The sequence below is a fragment of the Malaclemys terrapin genome, chromosome 10 (assembly GCF_027887155.1).
Source record: "Malaclemys terrapin pileata isolate rMalTer1 chromosome 10, rMalTer1.hap1, whole genome shotgun sequence".
In the NCBI taxonomy this organism is placed as follows: Eukaryota; Metazoa; Chordata; order Testudines; family Emydidae; genus Malaclemys; species Malaclemys terrapin.
This window is the reverse complement of record NC_071514.1, coordinates 44,016,157-44,031,976: the sequence shown is the minus strand read 5'-3', so window position 1 is coordinate 44,031,976 and position 15,820 is coordinate 44,016,157. Positions and strand designations below refer to the sequence as shown.

The window sequence follows — 15,820 nt, the reverse complement described above, 5'->3', positions numbered from 1 at the left end:
AGATGAAACCACAGAGAAAGTCCAAGTAAATGTATATTCCAGTTCCCTTTGATCAAAAGAAGCTTAAGTTAAAGGGGCAATGGGAAGAGTTCTTCATACAATTCAATGTCTTTACACTAGTTTGACACCCTTGGAGCCTTTTGTGCCAGGTAAATAGACTGAAACAGAGGGCTTGGCTACACTTGCAAGTTAGAGCGCATTAAAGCAGCCCCAGGCACCCTAACTCCCAACCTGTCCACACTGGCAAGGTATTTAGAGCGTCTGGAATCTGCAGCTGGAGCGCTCCTGGTAATCCATGAGAAGCATAATGCTTGTTGCACTTGTTGCGCCTCGGCTGAAACACCCCAGCATCAGTGTGAACAAGGTGTTGTATTACTGCGCTTTGATCAGCCTCCGGAAACATCCCATAATCCCCCTTAAGTCAAGTGGCCACTCTTGTCATTGTTTTGGAATCGGCTGTAGGAATGCGGATATCCCTTTTCAAAGCTCCGTTTCTGACAGCCAGCATGCTGACATTTCTGACAGCCAGGACAAAGCAAGCCATTAGTGTGGAATGTTGCTTGCTGTGAGTGAAAGAGAGAGAGGCGGGGGGAAGGGGAGGGGAAGACTTACAAGACAGCATGCTGACACAGTCTCAGCACCCTAAAAACCCTCTCCCCCCCCCCCCATACACCACACTCCCTGTCACACTCTACCCCCTGCATTTGAAAAGCACGGTGCAGCCACTTGCACGCTGGGATAGCTACCACAATGCACTGCTTTTTGTGGCGTTGCAGGAGCTGCTAAAGTGGCCACACCAGTGCGCTTCCAGCTGAGAGTGTAAACACTCGGCAGCGTTTTCCCTGCTGCAGACTCCGAAGGCTGGTTTAACTCCCAGCGCTCTACATCTGCAAGTGTAGCCACGCCCAGAGGAATGGTTATCTGGTTTATTTTGTCTGTGAGCTCCAGCCTCATCAACAGGAAAGTTCCAGAACAGTAATTATGTCCTTATTCAAAGGGACAGGCCTTACTCACTCAGACAGGAAAACAAAAAAAAGAGACCAAAACCAGATCAACACTACACACTTACTCAGTGTAACTACATTGCTCGGGGAGGTGAAAATACACACCCCGAGCAACATAGTTATACTGACCTTAAACCCCACCTCCCCCGTGTAGTCTGTGCTATGTCAGCAGAAGAGCTTCTCCTATGGACATACCTACCGCCTTTTGTGGAGGTGGAGTTAAGCTGACAGGAGAGCTCTCTCCCATTGGCTTAGACAGTCTTCACCAGAAGTGCTGCAGCTGCCCTGATGCAAGTTTGTAGCCTAAATCTGCCCCCAAGCATGTAACTTCTCTTTAGTTTTTATTGCCAAATCCATCCCAAGGTCTCAAGCAGAGTTTGTACGCTCCATTTCCCTGCATCACTGTCCTACCTGGTATTCAGGTTTGCAGCAAGTAAAGAAATTGTGGGTAGAGCCGGAAGAAAAATATCAAACCTGTCAAAAAGTTACCTGTTTGCCAAAATCGGATGAAAATGTTCTGACCAGTGCTAGTTACGTATTAGCAAAGGTTTTCTTTTCTTATCTTAGGACTGTACTGCAATTTAAATTTTCCAGATAAATATTAGATGTTTACTACCACCGTGGAAGTTAGACTGTGCTTACTTCTGGTGGCAGATTGAAGCGCTCTACTCTGTCACAGTATCACTATCAGATCAACCCAAGGACGCTGAGAGCCAGTTACTTGACATAATAAAGCAAGTGCATCTGGCTCAGAATTTAGAATTCAGAATCCCCTGTGCAATTCACTCCCTTCAGAGGGTTTCCCTAAGTGAAACTGGCCCTGTAATCAGAACTTAAAAACAATTCTGGCACACAAGCAGCAGAATTCTTACTAAAATAATTCTACAGGAAGCTAAGTTTGAGACAAATGTTGAAAGTCTCTCCAGCCTTCAAATCCGTACTATGACAAATGAACAAACTATGGAATTTATATAGCCCCCCATTATTATACTATCAGAATGCCTTACAATAATGAATTTATTCTTCTAACACCTCTATGAGATATGTATAAAAGAGGCACAAACACTAAGTAAGTTGCCTGTGGTGGACCAGGAAATGAACTAGGACTCCCAAAGTTGTAGGCTAGCACCCTAACCACCACACTCTCTTTCCTCTCTAATTATTCCTGGGGGAATTCTGTGCCACTTCACAATGCAGAATTTTGCAGAAATTAATGTTGTGCATGCAGAATTTCCTCCCCCCACCCCCCACCAGAAATGGGTTGCAGTGCTGCTAGCCACCACTAGGGGCCACTGGACTCGGCAGAGCCCAGCTTGCACATAGAAGAGACTGCAGGGGGAGGGAGCAAGAGGGTTCCTGGCAGCTGCAGTTCCCAGCATGTCCTGAGGGAAGGAGAGGATGGTGTGCGGGAAACTCAGTACAAGCCTGGGATCGAGCATCAAGTTGTTTCTCCTTCTGAATCCCTGGACTCGGAGTGTGGGAGAGGGGTGTGGGTATCTGGGCAAGGGGTCCCCCCCATGGTTGGGTTTTGGAGAGGAGGGGGTTCATATATATTGGCTGGGGGCCCCCCATAGGCGGGCTCTGGGGCGGGGGTGGGGGGGCGGGAGAGGTTGTGGGTATCTGGCCCTCCAATTGGGCTCTGGGGGGGAAGGGGCAGAGAGACAGGAACTGGGTTGTCAAATTTGTGTGTGCGTCTTTATTGTTACAGACGTACTTGCTGACAGGTATTTGGAAATGAATTACCAAAATAATTGAAACTAGCATGATTATGTAGCATTATTTTGACAAACATTTGCAGAATTTTAAAATATTGTGTGCAGATTTTTTTAGGGCAGAATGCCCCCCAGTAGCATCTAATCCACCATGAAATGTTTTATTAGCTGAGTGGTGTCCCAAGCAGAGAGGCTTAGAATCATAGAATATCAGGGTTGGAAGGGACCTCAGGACATCATCTAGTCCAACCCCCTGCTCAAAGAAGGACCAATCCCCAACTAAATCCCCAAATCCCTAAATGGCCCCCTCAAGGAGGGAACTCAAAACCCTGGGTTTAGCAGGCCAATGCTCAAACCACTGAGCTATTCCTCCCCCCTCCCTTCCATGCTCGTTACTGGTTAAAACACACTAGTAAAACCAAAGGAGAAAAAATTTTCCCTAGTGATTGCCAATTTGCCATTATTCTTTCTTCGTCTTCATTCCCCACCCCACTTCCCTTTTTAAAAAAGCATCACTTTTCTTCCAAGTCTCACAGCCACTGTTACCCCAGTATTTTCATGCCCCTCCTCCTCCTCCATCACAAGGCTGGCAAGTTGAAGACCGCATTGGCAGAAGGGTTCAGGAAGATCATCATTCCCTTCTCCATGAATTACAAAGCAGCAAGAGGATTTGACTTTGAAAACATAACATCAAGATATCACAAGAACTTCCATGAGGCTGTGGCAGGTTCCCAGTGACTCACCAAGCCAGACAGATGAACTCAGTTCATTGTAAATGGCTCAACATGGGGGAACAAAAAGGGCTATTTGTTGTGACAGCGCTTCCTCTCCAACAAAAGTCGGACAGTTAAATCCAACCCAGATGGCAATTGCCCTAAAGTCACCACCCTTTGATAGTGATTCTGTAGAACTGGTTTTGATAGTCTTAATTCTATTTCCAGCAAACAGTTGTCCATGTAGCTAGGTGTGTGGAGAACCAATCATGGTCAAAGAGAGAGTCTTTAAAAACCATGCATCTAATTTGCCCCAAATCACGACATCTGAATGCTAGTCCCTAGTGGGAACTACAAAGCCTCCTCTCACTGGGCAGTCCAAGCTGCTTGCTGGAAAGAAACACCTGTCTCACACAAAAGCCTGGGACTATGCCAGCTGGAAGAATAACCAGCTAACCTCTCCTTCCCATCAGGTGGGGCTAAGGCTGCTTCAATTGTTCTAGAGCCCAGGAGTTTTCAGCAATTCTCCTCCAGCTGTACATGTATTAAAAGGCTTTACACGCCAAATTAAAAGCCTATTCATATTTTGTAAATGAAATTCTATTCTCTACCACCATTAACTGTAAGAATTCTGCTGCTTGTACACCAGAATTGTTTGCAAGTTCTAATTACAAAGGAAGGATGTAAAATGAGAACCAAAATTGATTCAATGAGCCCCAAAGGGATATCAAAACATTCACAACAGAAAAGATACTAAGGACATGAGCAAACTTCTTATGGTATAATCATAAACTGGAAGGGACCTCGAGAGGTCATCTAGTCCAGTCCCCTGCACTCAAGGCAGATTAAGAATTATCTAGACCAGTGCTAGATAGGAGCTGCTAGAAGTGTCGTGGGCCGAGGGACGTAGCTCCCATTGGCCTGGAGCAGTGAACCGTGGCCAGTGGGAGCCGCGATGGGCCGGACCTGCGGAGGCGGCAGGTAAACAAACCGGCCCGGCCCGCCAGGGGCTTTCCCTACACAAGCGGCGTCCCAAGTTTGGGAAACACTGATCTAGACCATCCCTGACAGGTGTTTGCCCAACCTACTCTTAAAAATCCCCCAATGGAGGAGATTCCACAACCTCCCTAGGCAATTTATTCCAGTGCTTAACCACTCTGACAGTTAGGAAGTTTTTCCTAGTGTCCAACCTAAATCGCCCTTGCTGCAATTTAAGCCCATTGCTTCTTGTCCTATCCTCAGAGGTTAAGAACAACAATTTTTCTCCCTCCTCCTTGTAACATCCTTTTATGTACTTGAAAACTGTTCAGAAAATTAAGTCAGAATCATCCTATTAGGGCTCATTTAGTCCATTTCCCCAATGTATCAACTATAACAATCCAATTCAGCAAAGCTATTTTCTCAGTGTGTAGGACACCCAAGAAACTACAGAGGACCCTACCTACAAGCTGGTCATAAGTGTTGCAGCAAGGACCTTGATTTGTAGCATTGCAGGGCCACAGATTCAGCGAAATTTACGAATTGAGTTTTAATGAATTACACTTATGTGAGATGGCGTTCTGGCAGTGGTGTTGGAGAACCGGCTTCTGATCCCTGGGAAAGTGTTGGGAGAGATTTTAGGGATCTGTCCCCTCACAAGAAGGTGTTGAGGCTTTTAGGAGTGGGATGGGGATGTCTGTCTCCCCCATTCTCCTTTAAGGGCAGGCTGGAGACCTGAACTTCTAGTTTCCCCAGCCGAACAGCCAGCTGCTACCCCACTATTTCCAATCTCAATATCCACCATTGCAGCCAACAAATGAGCATATTAATTTGGCATTACGCCACACCAGCCAGCAGTTTATATAACGATGCTGACATTTCAAATGTTGTTAGGGTTATGAGTTAACATACCATTAAGATAATGGGGCCAGTTCACATCTGTTACAGCAGTTGTTTGAAGGGGTTTGCAGACTCAGATAAACGCTGCATAGGCATTAGAGCTCAGTGTAAAATTTCTGAATTCTGCAGGAAGTGGTAAATTTGGGAACACCACAATACATTGGGCCTTGGCACAGTTTTTGATGTTAGTTAAGAGACTAAATTTGATCAGGGCTTGTAATTCTCTTCAAATATAGTAAAGATATGGAGCCAAAAAATCTAGAATGCTTTAATAAATAAACTCATTGATAAAATAAATGAATATAATGGGTATGCAATGTCAAGTCAAGTGTAAAAGTATTAGGCAGGCCAAAAGAGAATTTAAAGAGCAACTAGCGAAAAAAAAATAGCAAAAAAAAAATTCACATACATCAGAAGCAGGAAGCTTGCATCTGAAGAAGTGAGGTTCTTACCCACGAAAGCTTATGCTCCCAATACTTCTGTTAGTCTTAAAGGTGCCACAGGACCCTCTGTTGCTTTTTACAGATTCAGACTAACACGGCTACCCCCCTGATACCCTGGTTCTTGTGTTATGTGAAGGGGTAAATAACACTTCCTTATTCACTTTCTCCACACCATTCATGATTTTATAGACCTCTATCATCTTCTCCCTTAATAGTCTCTTTTCCAAGATGAACAGTCCCAGTCTTTTTAATCTCTCTTCATATGGAAGCTGTTCTGTACCCTCAGTCATTTTTGTTGCCCCTCTCTGCACCTTTTCCAGTTATATCTTTTTTGAGATAGGGGGACCAGAAATGCACACAGCAGTAGTGTGCGCGTACCATGGATGATGATATTTTCTGTCTTATTATCCATCCCTTTCCTAATGGTTCCCAACATTGTTAGCTTTTTTCCCCACTGCTGCAGCACATTTAATGGATGTTTTCAGAGAACTAGCTACAATGACTCTAAGATCTCTTTTTTGAGTGGTAACAACTAATTTAGACCCCATCACTTTGGGAAAAATATTCCCAACTAGATTTATAACGCAGATTATTTTGCATTTATCAACACTAAATTTCATCTGCCATTTTGTTGCCCAGCCACCCAGTTTTGTGAGATCCCTTTGTAATTTTTCGCAGTCCCTGGGGGACACCACTATTTACCTCTCTCCACTGTGAAAACTGACCATTTATTCCTACCCTTTGTTTCCTAGCCTTTAACGAGTTACTGATCCATTAGAGAACCTTCTCGTTTATCCCATGAATTCTTAGTTTGCTTAACAGCCTTTGGTGAGAGACCTTATCAAAGGCTTTCTGAAAGTCCAAGTACACTATATCCACTGGATCACCCTTGTCCACATGCTTGTTGACACCTTCAAAGAATTCTAATAGATTGGGGAGGCATGATTTCCATTTACAAAAGCCATGTTGACTCTTCCCACCCCTCCCAAACATATGTTCATCTATGTGTCTGATAATTGTGTTCTTTACCATAGTTTCAACCGATTTGCCTGGTACTGAAGTTAGATTTACTGGCCCATAATTGCCAATAGAGTTCCTGGAGCCTTTGATTTTAAAGTCAGTGTCAGATTAACTATATTCCCATCATCTGGTACAGAGGCCGATTAAAGTGGTAGGTTACATACCACAGTTAGTAGTTCTGTTATTCCATATTTGAGTTCCTTTAGAACTTAGTGACTGTTCAATTGATCACTTTGTTCCAAAACCTCAAGCTGGGACGGTTCCTCAGATTTGTCACCTAAAATGAATGGATCAGGTGTGGGAATCTCCCTCACATCCTCTTCAGTGAAGACTAGTGCAGATAAATCATTTAACTTCTCTGCAATGACCTTGTATTCCCTGAGTGCTCCTTTAGTACCTCGGTTGTTCAGTGGCCCCACTGATTGTTTGGCAGGCTGCCTGCTTCTGATGTACTTAACATTTTTGCTGTTAGTTTTTGTGTCTTTTGCTAGTTGCTCTTTGAATTCTCTTCTGGCCTGCCTAATTACATTTTTATACTCAACTTGCCAGAATTTATGCTTCTTAATATTCTCCTCAGTGGAATCTGATTTCCAATTTTTAATGGATATCTGTCTCTAACCACCTCTTTTACTCTGTTTAGCCATAGTGGCATTTTTGGTCCTCTGTTTTTATTACTATTATTATTTGGGATATACATTTAGTTTGAGCCTCTATTATGGTGTTTTAAAAATGTTTCCATGCAGCTTGCAGGCATTTCACTCTTGTAATCGTTCCTTTTAATTTCTGTTCAACTTTCTTCCTCATTTTTGTGTAGTTCCCTTTTTTGAAGTTAAACATTATTGGGTGGGTTTCACTGGTATCTCCCCCCTTCTCCCCCCCACGTATATAAAATTTAATTTCATTATGATCGCTAGGGTTAAGATTTTGGCACAGTGATTTTTATTAAAATTCACAGGCCAGCAGCCTGAGCCCCACCACCCGGGCCTGATGTGGAAGTCACTGAGGTTTGTTAAAGTCATGGATTCCATCACCTTTGTGACCAAATTATATCCTTAATAACTGTTATTACCGAGCAGTTCAGCTATATTCACCTCCTGGACCAGACCGTGTGCCATTTAGGATTAAATCATGAATTGCCTCTACCCTTGTGGATTCCAGGACTAGCTGGTCCAAAAAGCAGTCATTAATGGTGTCTAGAAATTTTATCTCTGCATCCCATCCCAAGGTGACATGTTCCCAGTCAATATGGGGACAATCAACCCCCCCCCCCCGACCCTATTATTACTGGGTTTTCTGTTTTCATAGCCTCTCTAATCTACTTTAGCGTTTCACAATAACAGTCACCATTCTGGTCAGGGGTTGGTAGTATATTCCTACTGCTATACAATTATTCAAGAATGGAATTTCTATACATAGAGATTCAGTGGTACAGTTTGATTTATTTAAGGTTTTTATTATATTTGACTACGTTTTCTTTCATATATAGTACCACTCCTCCAGCAGCATGACCCGTTCTGTCATTTGTATATGTTTTGTACCTTGGTATTACTGTGTCCAATTGATTATTATCTTTTCAACACTAACCACTACTTTTCACCTGAGGTGGTCTTCCTCCTCTAAATGCCAAATTAGTAACAATTTCAGAACGACTATTTCCCCTCCCTCCTTCCTTTCAATTTTTGTCAACAACAGCTACACTGTTACAACGTGAAAAGTTTAAAATGATCCTCAACATGTCACACTTCACTAAAGGTTGGGGATAAAGCTGGCTCAGAGTTAGAGACACAAGTAAACTGGAATTCTTTGGCAGATTTCAGAGCAGATTTGGAAGTACTGAGATACCTCGAAGTACAAGTCACATGTTCAACTTTCTTCAACCAGAGTTTCAAGCATTTTGGTAATACATGATCCTCAAAAAAAGGGTCAGGGAGTTGACTCAGGTAGGCCCCTTCTGGCAGTGTTAAAATCATGCACTGGTGGGATTGACAGAAGGAGATTCTGTAGGCCAGACTTTGCTCTGACCCCATTACTTTCAGAGGATTTGGGTGAGTAACTAACTACCACTCTAACTGCAGGCTTGTAAACAACTGTGATACACAGGAAGTAAAATTCAGCTCACTCTCAGCTATGCTGTATCTGGAAGGCTCAAAATAAATGAAATTATTTTTATTCCACCTATTTCCGGCTTCAAGACTTTTAGCCACATCATTTTGAAGAAACTGATGTGACTATTTAAATACTCTTGGGTGCTGCATGAAGAGAATTACAGAAATATGCAAACAGACAATGAAGATGCACGACATGACAACTAGTTACAAGGATTTGGTAGGCAGTTTGGATATCCAGGTCAGTGTTTTTAAAAACCACAGTTTCCTAGTACAGGATTACTGTATTTGTGAGTCTCTCACTCTGGAAAGGGACTATGTAAAAATAGCACCTGCTTAGTGAAAGAAGAGATCTGCTCCCTATATATATTCAGTGATCTCTATTTTAAGGACATTTTTTCTTTTTGCAGAAACATAACTAGAACAGAAGATAATGTTAATCCCAGAAGAACAGGACAATTTACATTCCACTGTAAACAGCAATGTATCAGACAAATTTGTAGTAAAGACCTTCAGGCTAGGGCATTTAGTCATTTCTCAAGCTCTGAAAATCTGAGTAGAAACAGTCTGACATGGTAGTATTGAGTCTTATGTAGTGTCTCCAATTGAGTGTTTCTTACAAAGTTGTAATGCTGTTTCTAACAATGCTGTATTTTAAGTTTTTGCATTAACTATCTGATCCAGATTCCTGTGCAATGGAATTATATGAATTCTAATTTGGGTAAGTGTCCACCAATATAGCACATGAATTCCCATTTATGAGCATGTAGGATATAGGCTATCCAGCACTGAATCAGGGTCTTAACATCTAGTTTTAGATGTAGAGAATTTAAATCAGGCCCATTCTTTACACTTGATAGAATTATGCTCACTGGGGACTACAGGCATTAGGGAGTCCATCTTTTAACTAAAACATTTTTGTTGCCCATCTAGTCTACATGAGGTTCAAGGACACTATTAGGAAGAACTATTTCATATTAGGAAAAACTATTTCACTAGGAGGGTATTTCACCAGAAGCACTGGAATGGGTTACTTAGGGAGGTGATGGAATCTCCACTCTTAGAGGTTTTTAAGGTCCGGCTTGACAAAACCCTGGCTGGGATGATTTAGTTGGGGTTGGTCCTGTTTTGAGCAGGGGGTTGGACTAGATGACCTTCTGATGTCTCTTCCAACCCTAATCTTCTATGATTCTATGATCCTCTTAGTAACAACAAAACTCAATCTCAGAACTCACATGCTATTAAGCAACTTCCCTGATTTAATGGGAGTTATTAGCATACGATAGTGTGAATGCATTTTCGAGTTCCCGTTTCAACTAATCTTTAGTAAACAGTCATTCTGATCGCAATTGTACATGAAAAGTTTTACATTCAAAGGTATTTTCTTCCATGTAACAAAATACTGTACTTAGACTGGAGATCTGAATACAGTAAAAGCTTTTTTAACCGGCATGCTGGGAGAACGGGGGCAGTGCCGGTAAATTAAAAATGCTGGTTAACTCAGAGGGAGGGGGTTGGTGTTTGGGAGAGGTGCGTGGGAGGGGCTATGGGAAACAGGCTATAGGAGTAAGTTTGGGTCCGGGATAGGGTTTGGAGTGTGGGCTCGGGGTGCCGGAATGGGCGGGGGGAGGTCGCCGTCGCTCACCGTCGACGGCTCCCTGCCCTTGCTGCTCCTGGTGCCCCCTACAGCTCCCATTGGCCATGGAGTCAGCGCTCGGGAAGGGGGGGGATGGAGGCAGTGTGCCTGCAGAGCCACCTGGCCATGCCTCCACCAGTAACAGCAGGGATGGGGAGCCACTTGCGGGGAGCAGCCAGAAGTGAGTCCCCTCCCCCCCGCATCTGGCATCCTGAGCCACACCAGTGCCCCAAACCCCTCCCGTGCCCCAACCCCCCATCCCTCCCAAACCCAAACTCCCTCCCAGAGCACGCCCTGCAACCCCTCCTACACCTCAGCCCCCTGCCAGTCCCACATCAACCGCACTATAAAATGGACTTTCAGTGCAGATCAGAAATACCAGTTTATAGAGCTTGCCGGTTGGTGAAGTGCCGGATAAAAAAGCTTTTACTGTAATATGGAAACATGCCAGAGGCATTTGGAAAATGGTCTCAATGGGTATTAGTTGTTCCAGCGGACAATTTTTTTTTTTTTTTTTTTTTAAAAGGACACAGATTTCAAGTGATTAAGGAGGGAAAGAGTAGGTGCCCACTCCCAATGGCTTTCAAAAGAAATTAAAGTGCCTAACCATCATGTGTGCCTTTGAAAATTTTATATCATTCCCAGACAATAGCTATATTAACAGAGTTAAAATTTAGAGTATCTATCAATAATTGGGAGTAAAATGCATTATGGGAACAGTGGAATTACCTCCAAAACAAATATTACAAATCCAAGAATTCCTTGTTAAGGTTAAGCTTCAAAGATATTAAAACATTTTAAAGGTTTGAAATCTAGAAAAATTAGATATACATACTCCTGAAAATCTCAGTATTTGATGCAAGGTTATATGAGGAGATTGTGGCCCCAACTGTTATCTGCTGTGTGCAGAGTACAGTAAACATGTTATGCCACAGCTTATCTATTATATACAGCCAACACATCTTTCACTGAGTCAGCTATGCCAGCCCCCAGAGGCTCCTTACTTATATGTGCCAGAGAAGACTAGGTTTGTGACGCAGCCACCTAAGAACCATCCTAAAAGATCACCAATCAAGCACCCTAGATTTCTACTTCCTTTAGGCACTGTGGAGAAGGAGTTAATACATAATCCCTTCTATCAGCCCAAACCGACTTTTTTGCTATCAAGAATGGGGATGCATGAGAAACCATCTGGGTGCCACTAAAGCCATGTCACCTTCCTCTGGTATCTTACCAGACGACATAACATGACACTCGCTCCCCAACCTGATTTTGTGCAATTTCAGATATTTACCCGTTTGCCAGAGGCCTTGGAAATTCAAGCTGTTTGATGCCTTGGAATTCAAGGAAAGGGCACAAGTGCCTTACTGATTAAAAGAAATCAGAGCGGGAAAAGGGCCTGTGGGCTATCCCATAGGCTGTCAAACAGGTCCAGATTGCAACCATCTTCCCTTTTTTTATGGTTGGATGGAGGACACTGACACTTTGTTGTAACATGAAGTCTTAATACAGAAGAGGTTGAAAATCATTGTCTTAATCATATTTTGATTTCTACGGTGGCAAACCAAGGCAACCATTTCTATCTAGTGTCCAACAAGGATTTGACTACTATAGTCAGCCTTTCCTGAAGTCCTTAGTGGACTCAATGTGTTAAGGACTATATGGCTCTGTAGAAAACGTTTTCACCCCTTAGCTCACAGAAAGCCATGCCAATGACTTTTACAGGTGTGATGTATTCTCATGTATTATCAATATTTGGGTCGCAAACATAATAGGGGCATTTATGTTTAAAGTACTTTCATTGGAATTTGTAAATCTCAGGGAAGCACTTCTATTGGAACTGGGTATTTTAAAAGCTCATCTTTACAAAAAAGTTGGGCCAAATTTGACAGAACTATCATTAATCCAGACCCTAGAATTTCAGAAGGCAGCTTCCACAAACTCATGAAACTAACTGGATTTTTCCGCTGGACACTAGATTGGCCTGTGACAGAAAATTGAAGAAACTACAAACAATTCGTTCTTCTTTCACTGTCATGACTCAAAACTCCTGGTACGAGGCACTAACTGGCTCTGCTGCTAAGTCTACTGTAACCACACTATTTGCTACTATGCTTTGCGATTAAATAAAGAATGAAGTGATAACACAGATAGTTATCACAAATGAAAGTTGCTGATAATGCTCTTTTTCCTCCAGCACAAAACTAAGGTTTGCCTTCACTGCAACAGATGGCTTGATTTACTACACTCAAGCTAGCGAGAGCAGACACTAAAAAAATACCACTAGAACAACACAGAGTGATCAGGTTAGCAGATGAGCTGCTGCATCCCACTACATTACTAACTTGAGCATCAGCAGCACTCAAGCTTCAACCCACCCTCCAATTGAGCAGATAGCTGGTGCTTTCAGCTCCAGCTAACTCAAGCTAGAGATGTGTGTATATGAACAAGAGTAGGTTAGCAGCACCACTGAAGTTAAACACAAGTCCTAAGACAATGGACCTATGCTCCCTATCATGGGAGAAAGACCATGTTCATTGCTGGTGATGAATGAGGACAAAACCGAGCCTGACTTTCATATCCCCTGGGTTTATATAGTGGGCAAACAGTGATTTTTCCTTGTCAACCACAAGCTTTTACCATAAAATCATTGAGACATGAACATAGCACCCAGACAATACCATTTTAACAGTCATTTTCAGACTAGTGCTGCGCTTGAAGACTGAGTAACAAGTATACCTTTTTTCAGTATCCAAAGAAGTGATGTCAGGTCAGTGGCTAGAAAGATATTGTGACGGGGCAAGGCCAGATGGCTATAAGAAAGTAGTGAGAAACAGGTATGTTAGCCCCAGGCTAAACAAATCCCTGTTACCATGGTAACCAAATGGCAGTTGCTCCAGGTTAATCAAGACACCTGGGGCCAATTAAGATCCTTCCAGAAAGCAGTAGAGACAGCTAGGTTGATTGAGACACCTGAAGCCAATCAGGGGCTGGCTGAAACTAGTTAAAAACCTCCCAGTTAGTCAGGTGGGCACGCATGTCAGGAGCTGTGGGAGGAAGTTGTGCTGTTGGAGAGACTGAACAGTATACACCATATCAGGCACAAGGAAGGAGGCCCTGAGGTAAGGGTGAAGTGGAGCTTGAGGAAGTGGGGACTGTTGTGGGGAAGTAGCCCCGGGAATTGTACGTGTCTTGTTTCTAAAAGGTCAGCTACCATAGCTGATACTATTAGGGTCCCTGGGCTGGAGCCCGGAGTACAGGGTGGGCCTGGACTCTCCCCTTTACCTCCCCCGATTAATCACTGAGACTGGGAGACAACAGAATCTGTGCAATGGAGGATAGTTTCTCCTCACCTCCCTCACTGGCTTATGATGAAAAATGGCTCAATAGGCTGTGACCCTTGTCTCTAGAGAGAGAAGGGTTACATGGAGGGTCACAGTGAGCCTCTGAGGCTAGTGAAATCCACCAGGAAACGCGGAACCCACGGAGACAAGGACAGAGCTTTGTCACAATATGAAAAGTCATGAAAGGCAACTGTTCACTTCATAAACTTCACATATGTACAGGTGGACTAACTCAGGCTGACCATTAAAACTTTGAAGAGAGGTTGAGCCAAGGGCTGGAAGGAAGATGGGTTAGGATCTTGAGAGCTGGTGTCTGGTAGTCTTGATCCCACTCCAACTCATCTTCAGAAGTAGAAATATTAGAAAACAATAAAACTAAACATACTACTCCATAAGCTGAAGACTACCACATCTGATCATGGAAAAAACGGTTACCTACCTTCTATAACTGTTGTTCTTAGAGATGTGTTGTTCACGTCCATTACACATTAGGTGTGCGCGCATTGCGTGCACGGACGTCGGAAACTTTTTCCCTCAGTGGCTCCCGGCAGGCCGCCCCCCCCGCCAGAGCGGCGCCCCGCTCTAGCATATATCCCTGCGGGCCCGACCCTCCCTCGGTTCCTTCTTGCCGGTGACTCCGACAGAGGGGAAGGAGGGTGGGAAGTGTAATGGACGTGAACAACACATCTCTAAGAACAACAGTTACAGAAGGTAGGTAACTGTTTTTTCCTTCTTCGAGTGATTGTTCACGTCCATTACACATTAGGTGACTCACAAGCTTACCATTGGAGGAAGGTAGGAGTCAAGGAACAATTGATTGAAGCACAGCCCTGCCGACCACCGCATCCTCTCTGGTCTGATGATGGATTGTGTAGTGGGCTGTGAACGTATGCACTGACAACCAGGTCGCCGCTTTACAGATTTCCTGGAGTGGAACCTGTGCCAAGAAGGCCACCAAGGACGCTTGGGCCCTAGTCGAGTGAGCCCTGATCTCCGGGGCTGGTACACTGGCGAGCTCATAGCATGTGCATATGCAAAGCACAATCCATGCTGACAAGCGTTGCGCCGAGATAGGCTGGCCTTTTATTCTCTCCGCAATGGCAATGAACAGTTGCGTCGACTTGCGGAATGGCCTGGTCCGTTCCAGATAGAATGCCAAGGCTCTACGGACATCCCAGGCTGCGGTGGCTTGGCTCCGTATGGGACTTAGGGAAGAACACCGATAAACAAATGTCCTGCCCCATATGAAATTGCGTGACCACCTTCGGAAGGAATTTGGGGTGCGGCCTCAGTTGCACCTTATCCTTATAAAAAACTGTATAAGGGGGTTCCGAGGTGAGGGCTCTCAATTCCGATACCCTCCTAGCCGATGTGTTGGCCACTAGAAACGCTACCTTCCAAGAGAGGTGCATGAGGGAGCAAGAGGCTAGGGGTTCAAAGGGCGGCCCCATGAGTTTAGTTAGTACCAGGTTAAGATTCCATGCAGGGACCGGTGGGCGCGAGTAGGGAAAGACCCTTTCCAGCCCCTTGACGAATCAGACTACTGTGGGGTTGGGGAACACCAAAATCCCCAACTCTCCAGGGTGGAACGCCGATATGGCGGCCAGATGCACTTTAATTGAGGCAGGGGCGAGCCCTTGATGCTTGAGGTGCAGCAAGTAGTCTAGTATTGATGGGACGGAGGCCTGTAGAGGCTGTATGTGATGAGGCTCACACCAGTGGGAGAACCTCTTCCATTTGGCAAGGTAGGTCGCTCTTGTGGAGAGCTTCCTACTACCAAGAAGAATTTGCTGGACCTGGTGGGAGCACCTGTGTTCCGTATCGTTTAGCCAGAGAGATACCACACCGTGAGATGTAGCGACGGTAGGTTCGGGTGGAGTAGGCGACCCTGGTCCTGTGTGATGAGGTCGCGATGGAGGGGGAGGGCGATCGGGGCGGTCATGGACAGTTCCAGCAGGGTCGTGA

General features: G+C 44.3%; 1 protein-coding gene across 2 annotated transcripts in view; it reads right to left on the bottom strand.

Annotated features, from left to right (window-relative positions):
* ARIH1 (ariadne RBR E3 ubiquitin protein ligase 1) overlaps positions 1 to 15,820 on the bottom strand; it is a 147,038-nt gene that overhangs the window by 56,164 nt on the left and 75,054 nt on the right. The gene's annotated exons all lie outside the window — the stretch shown is intronic.